Here is a 14,922-nt window from a genome sequence, read left to right on the forward strand (position 1 = left end):
TGTGTACAAGGGGACATGTACAACAATGTTCATTGTTATAGTGGAAATAACATAAATGATGTCTCAGTAGGGTAATAAAAGCAAACTAGTTCATTCCTATAATGTATAACATTTAACGATAATCAGGATCAGTTGCCTTAGCCAAGGTAGTAATTATCTTTTTTTTTTTTTTTTCTGGTTTGCCTACCAGCATGAGGTGGCAGTCCCAGCTTCTAATTGAGGGGAATCATTGTTGTGTTCCCTGAAAGAAATATTGAATAATAGTAAGCTTCTAATTCTAAAATAGCAGAAACCAAAGTTGTGAGAATAGGAAGCAAAACGCAAAAATTTTTGTAAGTGGATCATGAGGTGTCAATCTTGCCATCATCCCTTGGTTCTCAGCCCCATGTGCTCTGGTTATGGTGGAAACAACACCATATGTTGATCACTAGTCCTTGTTCAGCATATACAGCACATTCCTGCAAGATGGTACCCAAACTCACAAGGTGTTTTTTGCTAGGCCATGTCATAAGTAGATCTATAAGAGGTGACTTCATTGTTTTATTAGGCTGATTTCTTCTAGGTGAGTTGGCATGTGGTAAAACCAGTGAAGCCAACAGGCTTCAGTTCATTGCTGTACTTAGATCAGGGTAATGTGAGTTCCTTTGATAGAAGCAATGTTGTGTGAGATACAATAGTGCTGTGTAAGGTATTCAATAAATCTACAGATGGTAGGGCTAGCCGAGGTATGGTAAACAGGAAAACAAATCCAATTTGGAGTTACAGTCTATTCAAGTTCAGAAAAAAGTCACTGTCCAGTTTGTAATAAAAGGGGTCCAAAGCAATCAAACTGTCCCAAGATGGCTCGTTGGTACCCATAGGATATTATACCATATCAGGGGCCCAGGGCTAATGGCTGCTGCTGGTAAATTGGGCATCCAAGCAATAGTAAGTTTTGGTGAGAAGAAATTCATATTGTTGAGTCCACGCATATTTTCATCTCTGTCCCCAAGGCCACTTTGTATATGAGCTCATCCATCAAGCACCAGAGTGGTAGAGAGAGTCTGATTGATATCCACTGAATGGGCATTAAGCCCATCTGACTATTTAGCAGCTCTCCTACAAAGAGAACCTTTTGATAAATATTCGTATGCAAGACATACATTCTAGATCAATTCACACACTTCTTTCTCAAATTTCCTTGCTCCAATCTTGCTCCAAACTTGCAATACTCCAAACGTGCTTCTTCCAAGACTGTGACCATCCAGCTGCAACATTAGTCTCTGCCATGATTCAGCATATATCTTTGCCACAGCTTTTCTCTTCTTTCTGGCAAATAAGACAAGTTCCAGATGAAGGGGACAACCAAATATATGACTCAAAGTTCTGTCCAACAGGTTCCCTTCTCCGTCGTCCTACAGATCACCTGTGAGTGGGGCCGTAATGACAGAGCAATCTACTTACTCCTAAGAGAGAATCATTCTGTTCTCTTTCTCTGATCATTGTTGTTTCTGGATGAGCTGAAGCCATCTTGCTGCCGATATAAGGATGAAGTCAGTATGGAGTATGGCAGAAGAGAGGGACAGGAAGAACCTGAATACCTAATGATATCATTGAGCTACCCCAAAACTTGACCCATTGTGGAACTTCCAGTTTGTAAGATAATATATTTCCTAATAGTTTTAACTACTTTGAGTTAGTGTTTCTGTTTCTGACAGCCAAACACTTTCTAACTAATATAGTTGTCCAGTCTATCTCTCTTGTGCACGACTTGATCGCCTAGTCAAAATTCAATGCTCTCAGGAGAAAATACCCCAAATTTGAATAACACATAGGCATAGCTATATATACAGAGAAATCCATGTAAGTATTTGTTGAGTGAATGGATGGATAAAGGAATAAATGTTTTTAACAGCTATTGCTCTAAGCAAAATTCCCTGTTCCTTGCCTACTATCTGTATCAGTTAGGGTTTAGTTGCAGATAACTAGAATAGTTAGTTAGAATACATAACTAGATAGTTTAAGCAAAGAGGGATTTTCATATAGGGAATTTGTTACTTACAAAATTATAGGAAGGACTGGAGGAGGAGGCTCAGCTGGGCTTCCAGGAAAAATTTCTAGAACAACACAGTAGGAAACCAGTGACATATCAAGGCCAGGGCAATGGGAGGATTTCCTTGGTTGCAGGCAATGAGGAAGTGCACTGTCTCTAGAGAAGGAAGAAGAAGAAGAAAACCAATTATAATTTGGTCTGCTTTGTTATTATCACCATGTCAACAATTCTAAATCATGTCAGTGGGAACACGCTCTTCTCCGAAAACAAAATCATTTGTTGAGCTATATTCTAAACAAATTGCTGAGACTACTGTTGAGTTGCAATAATAGATAAGTATACTTCAAATCAGCACATTTAAATTACATCTCTTTTCATCAACATTGTATTCTAAATGGAAGTTAATTTGGAGAACCTCCAGTTATACATGCAATCCCCAGGCTTCCTGGACCTAACTATACATTTCTGTTTTGAGAGCAAGTCCATCACAGTTTAAAATCCATTCAAGCTTCCTTCAGAAACAGTTACTTCATGTTTCTAACACTTGTGATGCTAAACATTCCTCTGTTTAAACAATAGCACAGTTATTGTAAATATGAAGACAAAAAAACCTGAGTTTCTTCAGTTCTGTCATTCTATGATACCACTTGAAGTTTTTATTTGTGTTTAAAATTTATGGTGAAACAGTGTGACAACTGTGAGGTATAGTGCAAATGTTATTATACTGTAATTCTATTGCTATTATTCATTAGGGCAACAGAACAATATGCAGATGTTTGTCCCCCTTTTTGTTAAAAAATTATAATGTAATTAAGTATTAACCAGTTGCTTTCTTAAGACTTAATATTGTTTGCTTCTTTGTTTATTCTTACGCCTTTTTTTTGAGGTAAAATATACATATAAAATTTGTCACCTTTACATCTTTAAGTGTACAGTTTAGTGGTAATAAATATATTTATATTCTTTTTTTTTCCTTTCATCTCCCTCTCCCCTCAACTTTCCTGACTTCTAGTAACCATTGTTCTAGTCTATCTCCATAAGATTCACTTTTATAATTTCCACGTGAGTAAGAACACATGATATGTGTCGCTTTTCCCTTGGTTTATTTCACTTAACATAATGACTTCCAATTCCATTCATGTTGCTGCAGATGACCGGATTTCATCCTATTTTAGGGCTGAATAATATTCCTTCCTGTATATATGCCACATTTTCTTTATCCATTCATCCTTTGTTGGGAAATTAGGTTGATTCCATATTTTGGCTATTGCGAATACTGCTGCAATAAACATGGGAGTGCAGGTATCCCTTCAATATACTGATTTCCTTTTTATTGTTGGATACATACCAAGTGTATGTATGTAGCGTATATAGAATGGCCGGATCACATGGTAGTCTATGTTTAGATTTTTTGAGGAACCTCCATACTGTTAGTGGCTATACTAATTTACATTCCCACCAACAGTGTGTGAGGATTCGCCTTTCTTCTCATCCTCACCAACATCTGTTAAGGCCCGTCTTTTTGACACAGGCCATTTTAAATGTGGTGAGATGATATCTCACTGTGGTTTTGATTTGCATTTCTCTAATGATTTGCATTTCTCTAATCATTGGTAATGTCGAACACTTTTTTCATATACCTGTTGACCATTTTTATGTATTATTTTGAGAAATGTCTATATAGATCTTTTTGCCTTTTTTTTTTTTTTTTTTTGAGACGGAGTTTCACTCTTGTTTCCCAGGCCAGAGTGCAATGGCGCAATCTCGGCTCACCGCAACCTCTGCCTCCTAGGTTCAAAGGATTCTCCTACCTCAGCCTCCCGAATAGCTGGGATTATAGGCATGTGCCACCACCCTTGCTAATTTTGTATTTTTAGTAGAGACGGGGTTTCTTCATGTTGGTCAGTCTGGTCTCGAACTCCCCACCTCAGGTGATCTGCCCGCCTCAGCCTCCCAAAGCGCTGGGATTACAGGCATGAGCCAGCGCGCCCGGCTCTTTTGCCCGTTTTTAAATCAGATTATTTGGGGCTTTTTTGCTATTGAGTATTTTGAACTCCTTATATATTCTGGTTTTCAATCCCTTGTTAGATGGATAGTTTGCAAATATTTTCTTACATCTGTGGATTGTCTCTTCAATTGGTTGATTGGTTTTCTTTACTGTGCAGAAGCTTTTTAATCTGATGTGATCCCATTTATCTACATTTACTTTGTTGCCTGTGCTTTTGAGGTCTTACACAAAAAAATATTTGCCCACACCAACGTCATGGGACATTTCTCCAACGTTTTCTTCTAGTAGTTTCATAGTTTGAGGTCTTAGATTCAAGTCTTTTATCCGCTTTTATTTTATTTTTGTGTAGGGTGAGAGATAGGGGTATAGATTCATTCTTCTGCATATAGTTATCCAGCCTGTCCAGCACCACTTATTGAAAAGACTGTCCTTTCCCCACTGGATGTTCTTCATGCTTTTGTTGAAGATGAGTGGGCTATAAATGAATGGATTTATATCTGGGTTCTCTATTTTTTTTAATTGTACTTTAAGTTCTAGAGTACATATGCACAATGTGCAGGTTTGTTACATATGTATACATGTGCTGTGTTGGTTTGCTGTACCCATTAACTCATCATTACATTAGGTATTTCTCCTAATGCTATCCCTCACCCAACCACCCACTCCATGACAGGCCCTGGTGTATGATGTTCCCCTTCCTGTGTCCAAGTGTTCTCATTGTTCAAGTCCCACCTATGAGTGAGAACATGCAGTGTTTGGTTTTCTGTACTTGTGATAGTTTGCTCTGAATGATGGTTTCCAGCTTCATCCATGTCCCTGCAAAGGACATGAACTCATCATTTTTTATGGCTGCATAGTATTCCATGGTGTATATGTGCCACATTTTCTTTATCCAGTCTATCACTGATGGACATTTGGGTTGGTTCCAAGTCTTTGCTATTGTGAATAGTGCTGCAATAAACATATGTGTGCATGTGTCTTTATAGTAGCATGATTTATAATCCTTTGGGTATATACCCAGTAATGGGATCGGGGGTCAAATGGTGTTTCTAGTTCTAGATCCTTGAGGAATCGCCACACTGTCTTCCACAATGGTTGAACTAGTTTACACTACCACCAACAGTGTAAAAGCATTCCTGTTTCTCCATATCCTCTCCAGCTCCTGTTTTTTCCTGACTTTTTAATGATCGCCATTCTAACTGGTGTGAGATGGTATCTCATTGTGGTTTTGATTTGCATTTTTCTGATGAGCATTTTTTCTTGTGTCTGTTGGCTGCATAAATGTCTTCTTTTGAAAAGTGTCTGTTCATCTCCTTTGCCCACTTTTTGATGGGGTTGTTTGATTTTTTCTTGTAAATTTGTTTAAATTCTTTGTGGATTCTGGATATTAGCCCTTTGTCAGATGGCTAGATTGCAAAAAGTTTCTCCCTTTCCATAGGTTACCTGTTCACTCTGATGGTAGTTTCTTTTGCTGGGCAGAAGCTCTTTAGTTTAATTGGATCCCATTTGTCAATTTTGGCTTTTGTTGCCATTGCTTTTGGTGTTATAGTCATGGAGTCCTTGCCAATGCATATGTCCTGAATGGTATTGCCTAAGTTTTCTTCTAGGGTTTTTATGGTTTTAGGTATAACATTTAAGTCTTTAATACATCTTGAATTAATTTTGTATAAGGTGTAAGGAAGGGATCCAGTTTCAGCTTTCTGCATATGGCTAGCCAGTTTTCTCAGCACCATTTATTATATAGGGAATCCTTTCCTCATTGCTTGTTTTTGTCAGGTTTGTCAAAGATCAGATGGTTGTAGATGTGGGGTGTTATTTCTGAGGGCTCTGTTCTGTTCCATCAGTCTATATCTCTGATTTGGTACCAGTACCATGCTGTTTTGCTTACTGTAGCCTTGTAGTATAGTTTGAAGTCAGGTAGCATGATGTCTCCAACTTTGTTCTTTTTGCTTACGATTGTCTTGGCGATGTGGGCTCTTTTTTGGTTCCATATGAACTTTAAAGTAGTTTTTTTCCAATTCTGTGAAGAAAGTCATTGGTAGCTTGATGGGGGTGGCACTGAATCTATAAATTACCTTGGGCAGTATGGCCATTTTCACTATATTGATTCTTCCTTTCCATGAGCAAAGAATTTTCTTCCATTTGTTTGTACCCTCTTTTATTTCATTGAGCAGTGGTTTGTAGTTCTCCTTGAAGAGGTCCTTCACATCCCTTGTACGTTGGATTCCTAGGTATTTTATTCTCTTTGAAGCAATTGTGAATGGGAGTTCACTCATGATTTGGCTCCCTGTTTGTCTGTTATTGGTGTATAAGAATGCTTGTGATTTTTGCACATTGATTTTGTATCCTAAGAGTTTGCTGAAGTTGCTTATCAGCTTAAGGAGATTTTGGGCTGAGACGATGGGGTTTTCTAAATATATAATCGTGTCATCTGCAAAGAGGGACAATTTGACTTCCTCTTTTCCTAATTAAATACCCTTTATTTCCTTCTCCTGCCTGATTGCCCTGGCCAGAACTTCCAACACTATGTTGAATAGGAGTGGTGAGAGAGGGCATCCCTGTCTTGTGCCAGTTTTCAAAGGTAATGCTTCCAGTTTTTGACCATTCAGTATGATACTGGCTGTGAGTTTGTCATAAATAGCTCTTATTATTTTGAGATACATTCCATCAATACCTAGTTTATTGAGAATTTTTAGCATGAAGGGCTGTTGAATTTTATCGAAGGCCTTTTTCTACATCTATTGAGATAATCGTGTGGTTTTTGTCTTTGGTTCTGTTTATGTGATGGATTATTTTTATGATTTGCGTATGTTGAACCAGCCTTGCATCCCAGGGATGAAGCCCACTTGATCATGGTGGATAAGCTTTTTGATGTGCTGCTGGATTTGGTTTGCCAGTATTTTATTGAGGATTTTCGCATCGATGTTCATCAGGGATATTGGTCTAAAATTCTCCTTTTTTTTGTTGTGTCTCTGGCAGGCTTTGGTATCAGTATGATGCTGGCTTCATAAAATGAGTTAGGGAGGATTCCCTCTTTTTCTATTGATTGGAATAGTTTCAGAAGGAATGGTACCAGCTCCTCTTTGTAACTCTGGTAGAATTCTGCTGTGAAACCATCTGGTCTGGACTTTTTTTGGTTGATAGGCTATTAATTATTGCCTCAATTTCAGAGCCTGTTATTGGTCTATTCAGCAATTCAATTTCTTCCTGGTTTAGTCTTGGGAGGGCGTATGTGTCCAGGAATTTATCCATTTCTTCTAGATTTTCTAGCTTATTTACATAGAGGTGTTTCTAGTATTCTCTGATGGTAGTTTGTATTTCTGTGGGATTGGTGGTGATATCCCCTTTATAATTTTTTATTGCATCTATTTGATTCTTCTCTCTTTTCTTCTTTATTAGTCTTGCTAGTGGTCTATCAATTTTGTTGATCTTTTCAAAAAAACAGCTCGTGGATTGATTGATTTTTTAAAGGGTTTTTTGTGTCTCTATTTCCTTCAGTTCTGCTCTGATCCTAGTTATTTCTTTCCTTCTGCTAGCTTTTGAATGTGTTTGCTCTTGCTTCTCTAGTTATTTTAATTGTGATGCTAGGGTGTCGATTTTAGATATTTCCTGCTTTCTCCTGTGAGCATTTAGTGCTATAAATTTCCCTCTACACACTGCTTTAAATGTGTCCCAGAGATTCTGGTAAGTTGTGTCTTTGTTCTCATTCGTTTCAAAGAACATATTTCTGTCTTCATTTTGTTATTTACCCAGTAGTCATTCAGGAGCAGGTTGTTCAGTTTCCATGTAGTTGTATGGTTTTGAGTGAATTTCTTTATCCCAAGTTCTAATTTGATTGCACTGTGGTCTGAGAGACAGTTTGTTATAATTTCTGTTCTTTTACATTTGCTGAGGAGTGCTTTACTTCCAACTATGTGGTCAATTTTCGAATAAGTGTGATGTGGTGCTAAGAAGAATGTATATTCTGTTGATTTGGGGTGGAGAGTTCTGTAGATGTCTATTAGGTCTGCTTGGTGCAGAGCTGAGTTCAATTCCTGGATACCTTTGTTAACTTTCTGTCTCATTGATCTATTGATCTGTCTAATGTTGACAGTGGGGTGTTAAAGTCTCCCATTATTATTGTGTGGGAGTCTAAGTCTCTTTGTAGATCTCTAAGGACTTGCTTTATGAATCTGGGTGCTCCTGTATTGGGTGCATATATATTTAGGATAGTTAGCTCTTCTTGTTGAATCGGTCCCTTACCATCATGTAACGACCTTCTTGGTCTCTTTTGTTCATTGTTGGTTTAAAGTCTGTTTTATCAGAGACTAGGATTGCAACCCCCGCTTTTTTTTTTTCTTTCCATTTGCTTGGTAGATATTCCTCCATCCCTTTATTTTGAGGCTATGTGTGTCTCTGCATGTGAGATGGGTCTCCTGAAAACAGCACACTGATGAGTCTTGACTGTTTATCCAGTTTGAGAGCCTGTGTCTTTTAATTGGGGTATTTAGCCCATTTACATTAAGGTTAATATTGTTATGTGTGAATTTGATCTTGTCATTATGATGTTAGCTGGTTATTTTGCCCGTTAATTGATGCTGTTTCTTCCTAGCATCAATGGTCTTTACAATTTGGCAGGTTTCTGCAGTGGCTGGTACTGATTGTTCCTTTCCATGTTTAGTGCTTCCTTCAGGAGCTCTTGTAAGGCAGGCCTGGTGGTGACAAAATCTCTCAGCATTTGCTTGTCTGTAAAGGATTTTATTTCTCCTTCACTTATGAAGCTTAGTTTGGCTGGATATGAAATTCTGGCTTGAAAATTCTTTTCTTTATGTATATTGAATATTGGCCCCCACTCTCTTCTGGCTTGTAGGGTTTCTGCCAAGAGATCTGCTGTTAGTGTGATGGGCTCCCCTTTGTGGCTAACCTGACCTTTCTCTCTGGCTGCCCTTAGCATTTTTTCTTCATTTCAACTTTGGTGAATCTGACAATTATGTGTCTTGGGGTTGCTCTTCTCAAGGAGTACCTTTGTGGTGTTCTCTGTGTTTCCTGAATTTGAATGTTGGCCTGCCTTGCTAGGCTGGGGAAGTTCTTCTGGATAATATCCCAAAGAGTGTTTTCCAGCTGCGTTCCATTCTCCTCATCACTTTCACGTACACCAATCAAATGTAGATTTGGTCTTTTCACATAGTCCCATATATCTTGGAGGCTTTGTTTGTTTCTTTTTACTCTTTTTTCTCTAAACTTCTCTTCTTGCTTCGTTTCATTCATTTGATCTTCAATCACTGATACCCTTTCTTCCACTTGATCAAATCGGCTACTGAAGCTTGTGCCTGCATCACGTAGTTTTTGTGCCATAGTTTTCAGCTCCATCACATCATTTAAGGTCTTCTCTACACTGTTTATTCTAGTTAGCCATTTGTCTAATCTTTTTTCAAAGTTTTTAGCTTCCTTGTGATGGGTTCGAACATCCTCCTTTAGCTCGGAGAAGTTTGTTATTACCAACTTTCTGAAGCCTACTTCTGTCAACTCGTCAAAGTCATTCTCCGTCTGCTTTGTTCCATTGCTGGTGAGGAGCTGTGATCCTTTGGAGGAGAAGGCGCACTCTGGTTTTTAGAATTTTCATCTTTTCTGCTCTGGTTTCTCCCCATCTTTGTGGTTTTATCTACCTTTGATCTTTTATAATGGTGACCTACAGATGGGGTTTTGGTGTGGATGTACTTTTTGTTGATATTGATGCTATTTCTTTCTGTTTGTTAGTTTTCCTTCTAACAGTCAGGTCCCTCAGCTGCTGGTCTGTTGGAGTTTGCTGGAGGTCCACTCCAGACCTGTTTGCCTGGGTATCACCAGTGGAGGCTGCAGAACAGCAAATATTGCAGAACAGCAAATATTGCTGCCTTATCCTTCCTCTGGAAGCTTTGTCTCAGAGGGGTACCCAGCTGTATGAGATGTCAGTCGGCCCCTACTGGAAAGTGTCTCCCAGTAAGGCTATACAGGGGTTAGGGACCCACTTGAGGGGGCAGTCTGTCCATTCTCAGAGCTCAAACATCATGCTGGGAGAACCACTGCTCTCTTCAGAGCTGTCAGACAGGGACATTTAAGTCTGCAGAAGTTTCTGCTGCCTTTTGTTCAGCTATGCCCTGCCCCCAGAGGTGGAGTCTACAGAGGCAGGTGGGCCTCGTTGAGTTGTGGTGGGCTCCACCCAGTTCGAGCTTCCTGAGCTTTGTTTACCTACTCAAGCCTCAGCAATGGTGGATCCCCCTCTATATCTGGGTTCTCTATTATGCTCCATTGGTCTGTGTCTGTTTTTATGCTAGTACCATGCTGTCTTGGTTATTATAACTTTGTAGTAAATTTTGAAGTCCAATAATGTGATGCCTTCAGCTTTGTTCTTTTTACTCAGGATTGCTTTAGCTATTTGAGTCTTTTGTGTTTCCACATAATTTTTAGGAATTTTTTCCCTATTTCTATGGAGAATATCATTGGTATTTTGATAAGGATTGCATTGAATCTGTAAGTTGCTTTGGAAGGTTACTGTCATTTTAGTAATATTATGATTCATAAGCATAGCATATCTTTCCATTCTTTTATGTCATTTCAGTTTCTTTACCAGATTATGTATTTTTAAATCAAATATCTTTATTTTTATTATTTTCTATTTTTTGTTATAATTTTAACTTTTAATTTAGATTCAGGGGATACAAGTGCAGATTTTTTACATGGGTATATTGCATGATGCTGAGATTAGGGTTATGAGAGACCCAGTCACCCATGTAGTCAGTATAGTATCCAATAGGTAGTTTTTCAGCCCTTTCCCCCTTCCCTCTACCCACCCCCAGTAGTCCCCAGTGTTTATTGTTCACATCTTTATGTCCATGTATACCCAATGTTTAGCTCCCACTTGTAACTGAGAACATGCAGTATTTGGTTTTCTGTTCCTGTGTTAATTTGCTTAGGATAATGGCCTTCAGTGGCACCCATGTTGCTGCAAAAGACATGAATTCATTCCTTTTTGTGGCTGCATTGTATTCCATGATTTTCTTTATCCAATGCAATATTGATGGGCACCTAGATTGATTGCATGTCTTTGCCGTTGCAAATAGTGCTATGATGAACACATGAGTACATGTGTGTTTTTGGTAGAATTATTTATATTCCTTTGGTTATATACCCAGTAATGGGATTGCTGAGTCTAATGATAGTTTTATTTTTAGTTCTCTGAGAAATCTCCAAACTACTTTCCACAGTGGCTGAACTACTTTACATACCCACCAACAGTGTATAAGTATTCCCTTTTCTCCACAGCCCTGCCAGCATCTGTTAATTTTTGACATTTTAAATAATAGCAGTTCTGACTGGTGTGACATGGTATCTCACAGTGGGTTTGACTTGCATTTCTCTGATGATTAGTGATGTTGAGCAGTCTTTCATATGTTTCTTGGCCACTTATATGCCTTCTTTTGGGAAGTATCTGTTCATGTACTTTGCCTGGGGATCAGTGAGTCATTTCTAGAACGGCTGGTTCTAGGAAAACAGTAGTTTGCTGAGATCTGGGGATTAGGAACCTGCTGCGAGAACTATTGGCACCCGACCCTCACCAGCAAAATGGATGTCTTGCATGCCGCTTCCTTCCCATTTGGCTCAGTTTGGAAATCACACATAATGTAATTACAACTGATTGGTTGTACCAAAATCATATCCAAAATCCCGTCTGCATAGGAATCTGGAAAATGTGGCTTTTTAGCTTTCTAGCTTCTGCAGTATAGGAAGGCATACCCGAAGAGGTTTGGGTGGATGTTGGGCAAGCCACTACCATCTTTAATAGCCTCACATGCGCCCAGTTCATGCCCTGAACTACTACCACTCAAGCACACTGCACTTCTTACACACTCTATCAGCTTCTTCCACTGTGCCTTTTAAAATCTCCATCCAAATGTAAAGAAGCTGCTCTAAATCTTCACATTTTTTTCTTTTCCTCTGCTTTCCTACCCCTTGAATTAGCTTCCAACCGATTAATCCTCCCTGGGTTAACCACTGTGCTGGAAACTCCCTTCAATGGATACTGCTTCTCCTTCTACTTCCAGAGGAAAAGAAGAGGTCAGTAAATTTCTTAGACCTCTTTGCTACCCCAAACCATAGTTTCAATGCTTGTGGTCAGTTTCCTCTCTTTTGGAGCCCACATTATCTGATTATACCACCTGCTCCAATTTTTGCATCTCAAGGGCCTACTAAATTTTAAAAAGTCTATATTTCTTACTTCTATACTTTTGCACCTGAATCTGCAACTTCCTTTCCTTCACAACACCCTTGGCCTTTATTCTTAGAATGAAATTGGCTACGTGGTTATTTTGGCTTCCACTTTTCAAATTTGAAAGCCACTAAAGTATTTATCCTTCTCAAACACTTCGCAGCATTTGAAACAACTAACTGCCCTCTTTTTCTCAGGGAATCTCTGTGTCCTTACTGGCCTGTAAGTTCTACAAGAGAAAAGAACTAGTCTGCCTCATTTGTTGCTGTGTTTTCAGTGCTTAAATATTAAATAGGCATATTTAATATTAAATAGTATTTCCCCAATAAATATGTTTTAATGCATAATTGTCAGACAAAGCTCAATTCTCATATTCTCCTGATCCTCATCCTGTTGGATAAATGTAAACATTCCCTGAAATTTTGTCCTGCTGCCATCTAATATTTGTATTCTTTAGTCACTCCACAACCAGGAGTGATATATTTACTTCCATTTCTTTAGAGATCGCCTCTATATCAATGACACTATAATATTCATATATCTAGCCTTGCCCCTTTCCTGAGCTCCAAGATGGAGATCAACTAAGCAAGCTCAATGTTCTTACTTTTAGAAGAACCAGACGGATTAAGTCAGAGGTCCTTGGCTCTAGGACCTCCAGTCTAGTGTGGGAAACAGGCATGTAAAATACAATTGTAGTCCAATGTGATGAATGCTCTTAAAAACAAAGTTTGGAACACAGTGATGCAGGAACACTATGGAGGATGCAATTAATTTAGCCTGGAATCGTCAGTGAAAACTACTGAGAAGTGACATTTAATTTGGGCTTTGAAGATTGAGTAGATAACGTCCAGGCAAACAAGAAGGCAAAGGTGTTTTTCATGGAGGAGTCTGAAGACAGACTTAGAAAAATGAAAGGGTATGATAGATATGGTACATCTGGGAAACACAGATAAATATTTTGCCACGCCTAAAGTATGTCCAAACTTGACCTTCAAATATTTTCCTCTCAAGCTAATATCTCCTTCTGACTTCCTACCCTTCGTCTGGTCTCTTCCACTTAAGACCTCTGGGTCATTTTGGACTTTTTATTGCTCATATCCAATTAGATGCCTGTTGATTTTGCTTCAAAATACTTCTCAAGCCCATTCCTCCTTTCTATTCCTGTATCAACAGTCCTGGATCAGACCCTTATTATTTCTTCCCTTGGCTAGAAAATGGTCCCTAAATAACCTCCCAACCAATAGGGCCTCATAGTTCGAATACTACCCTGCTTATTGCAGTTAAATGATTCTTCCTACTTGAATGCCTTTGCTGGCTCCCTGAAGTCTACAAGAAAAATGATGGCAATAAATCTGCTCCCTCCATGAAGCAGTCGCCCTCTCTTTGGTGTTTTCAGTTGTTTGTCTCCTGGCTTTCTTACATATCTGGCTGCATTTTTCATCTGCTTTAATGAATATTCCTCTTCTACTTGGCATCTAAGTGTTGGGTTTCCTCAGGGCTTTCTTTTAGGTCTTCTTCTCTTTCCTTCCTCACTGTACACTATCTTGCCAAATGATCCCATGCACTCCCACTGCTAACTTGCCATAATATCCTGATGACTTACAAAACTACAGCTTACGTTTATCTCTCTTCTGACCCCCACTTAAGTATCTTTGCTTGGATAACTTGAAAACACTTAAAACTACTCATATCCAAAATTGAATGGTTATCCACCACAAACCTGCACTTTCCTCACCTTTCTCTAACCTAATTGGCAGTGATATCTTTTATCCAGTTGCTCAAGTCAAAAATCGGAGTTACCTTTGATTCTTCCACATTCCTCAATCTCCATTCATTCAGTCGGCAAAACCTCTCTATTCTACCTCCTAAACTACCTGCAATGGTTAGTTTTATATGTCACCTTGGCTGGGCTATAGTGCCAAGTTATTCAAACATTAGGCTAGGTATTACTTGAAGGTATTTTGTAGATGAAGTTAAATCTACAATCAACTGACTCTTTTTAACTTTTATTTTAAGTTTGGGGTACATGTGCAGGTTTGTTATATAAGTAAACTATAGATGCCAGACATTAGACTTTTGTGAGATACGTGATTTGCAAAAAAAATTTCCCATTCTGTTGATTGTCTGTTTATTCTGTGGATAGTTTCTTTTGCTCTGCAGAAGGTCTTTATTTTAATTAGACCCCATTTGTCAATTTTTGCTTTTGTTGTGATTGCTTTTGGCATCTTGGTCATGATATTTTTGCCAGTTCCTGTGTCCAGAATGATATTTCCTACATTGTCATCCAGGGTGTTTATAGTTTGGGGTTTTACATTAAGTCTTTAATCCATCTTGTGTTAATTTTTGTATATGGTTTAATGAGTGGGTCCGGTTTAAATTGACTTCAATTTATGGATATTACTGTTGATAATTTGGGTTGACCTTATCCAATTAGTTGAAAATCTTGGGTTTCCTTGAAGAAAAAGAAATTCTGCCTGAAGACTCCAGCAACAACTCGTGTGAGTTTCCAGCATGCCAGCCTACCCTATGAATTTTGAACTTGCCAGCTCCCACAATCACACCAGCTGATTCCTTAAATACATCTCTAATCTAATATGTATACAATATATATTTTATTTATTATATGCTTTATATATGATATATATTATATATAATATA

The sequence above is a fragment of the Hylobates moloch genome, unplaced genomic scaffold (genome assembly GCF_009828535.3).
Source record: "Hylobates moloch isolate HMO894 unplaced genomic scaffold, HMol_V3 SCAFFOLD_7, whole genome shotgun sequence".
In the NCBI taxonomy this organism is placed as follows: domain Eukaryota; kingdom Metazoa; phylum Chordata; class Mammalia; order Primates; family Hylobatidae; genus Hylobates; species Hylobates moloch.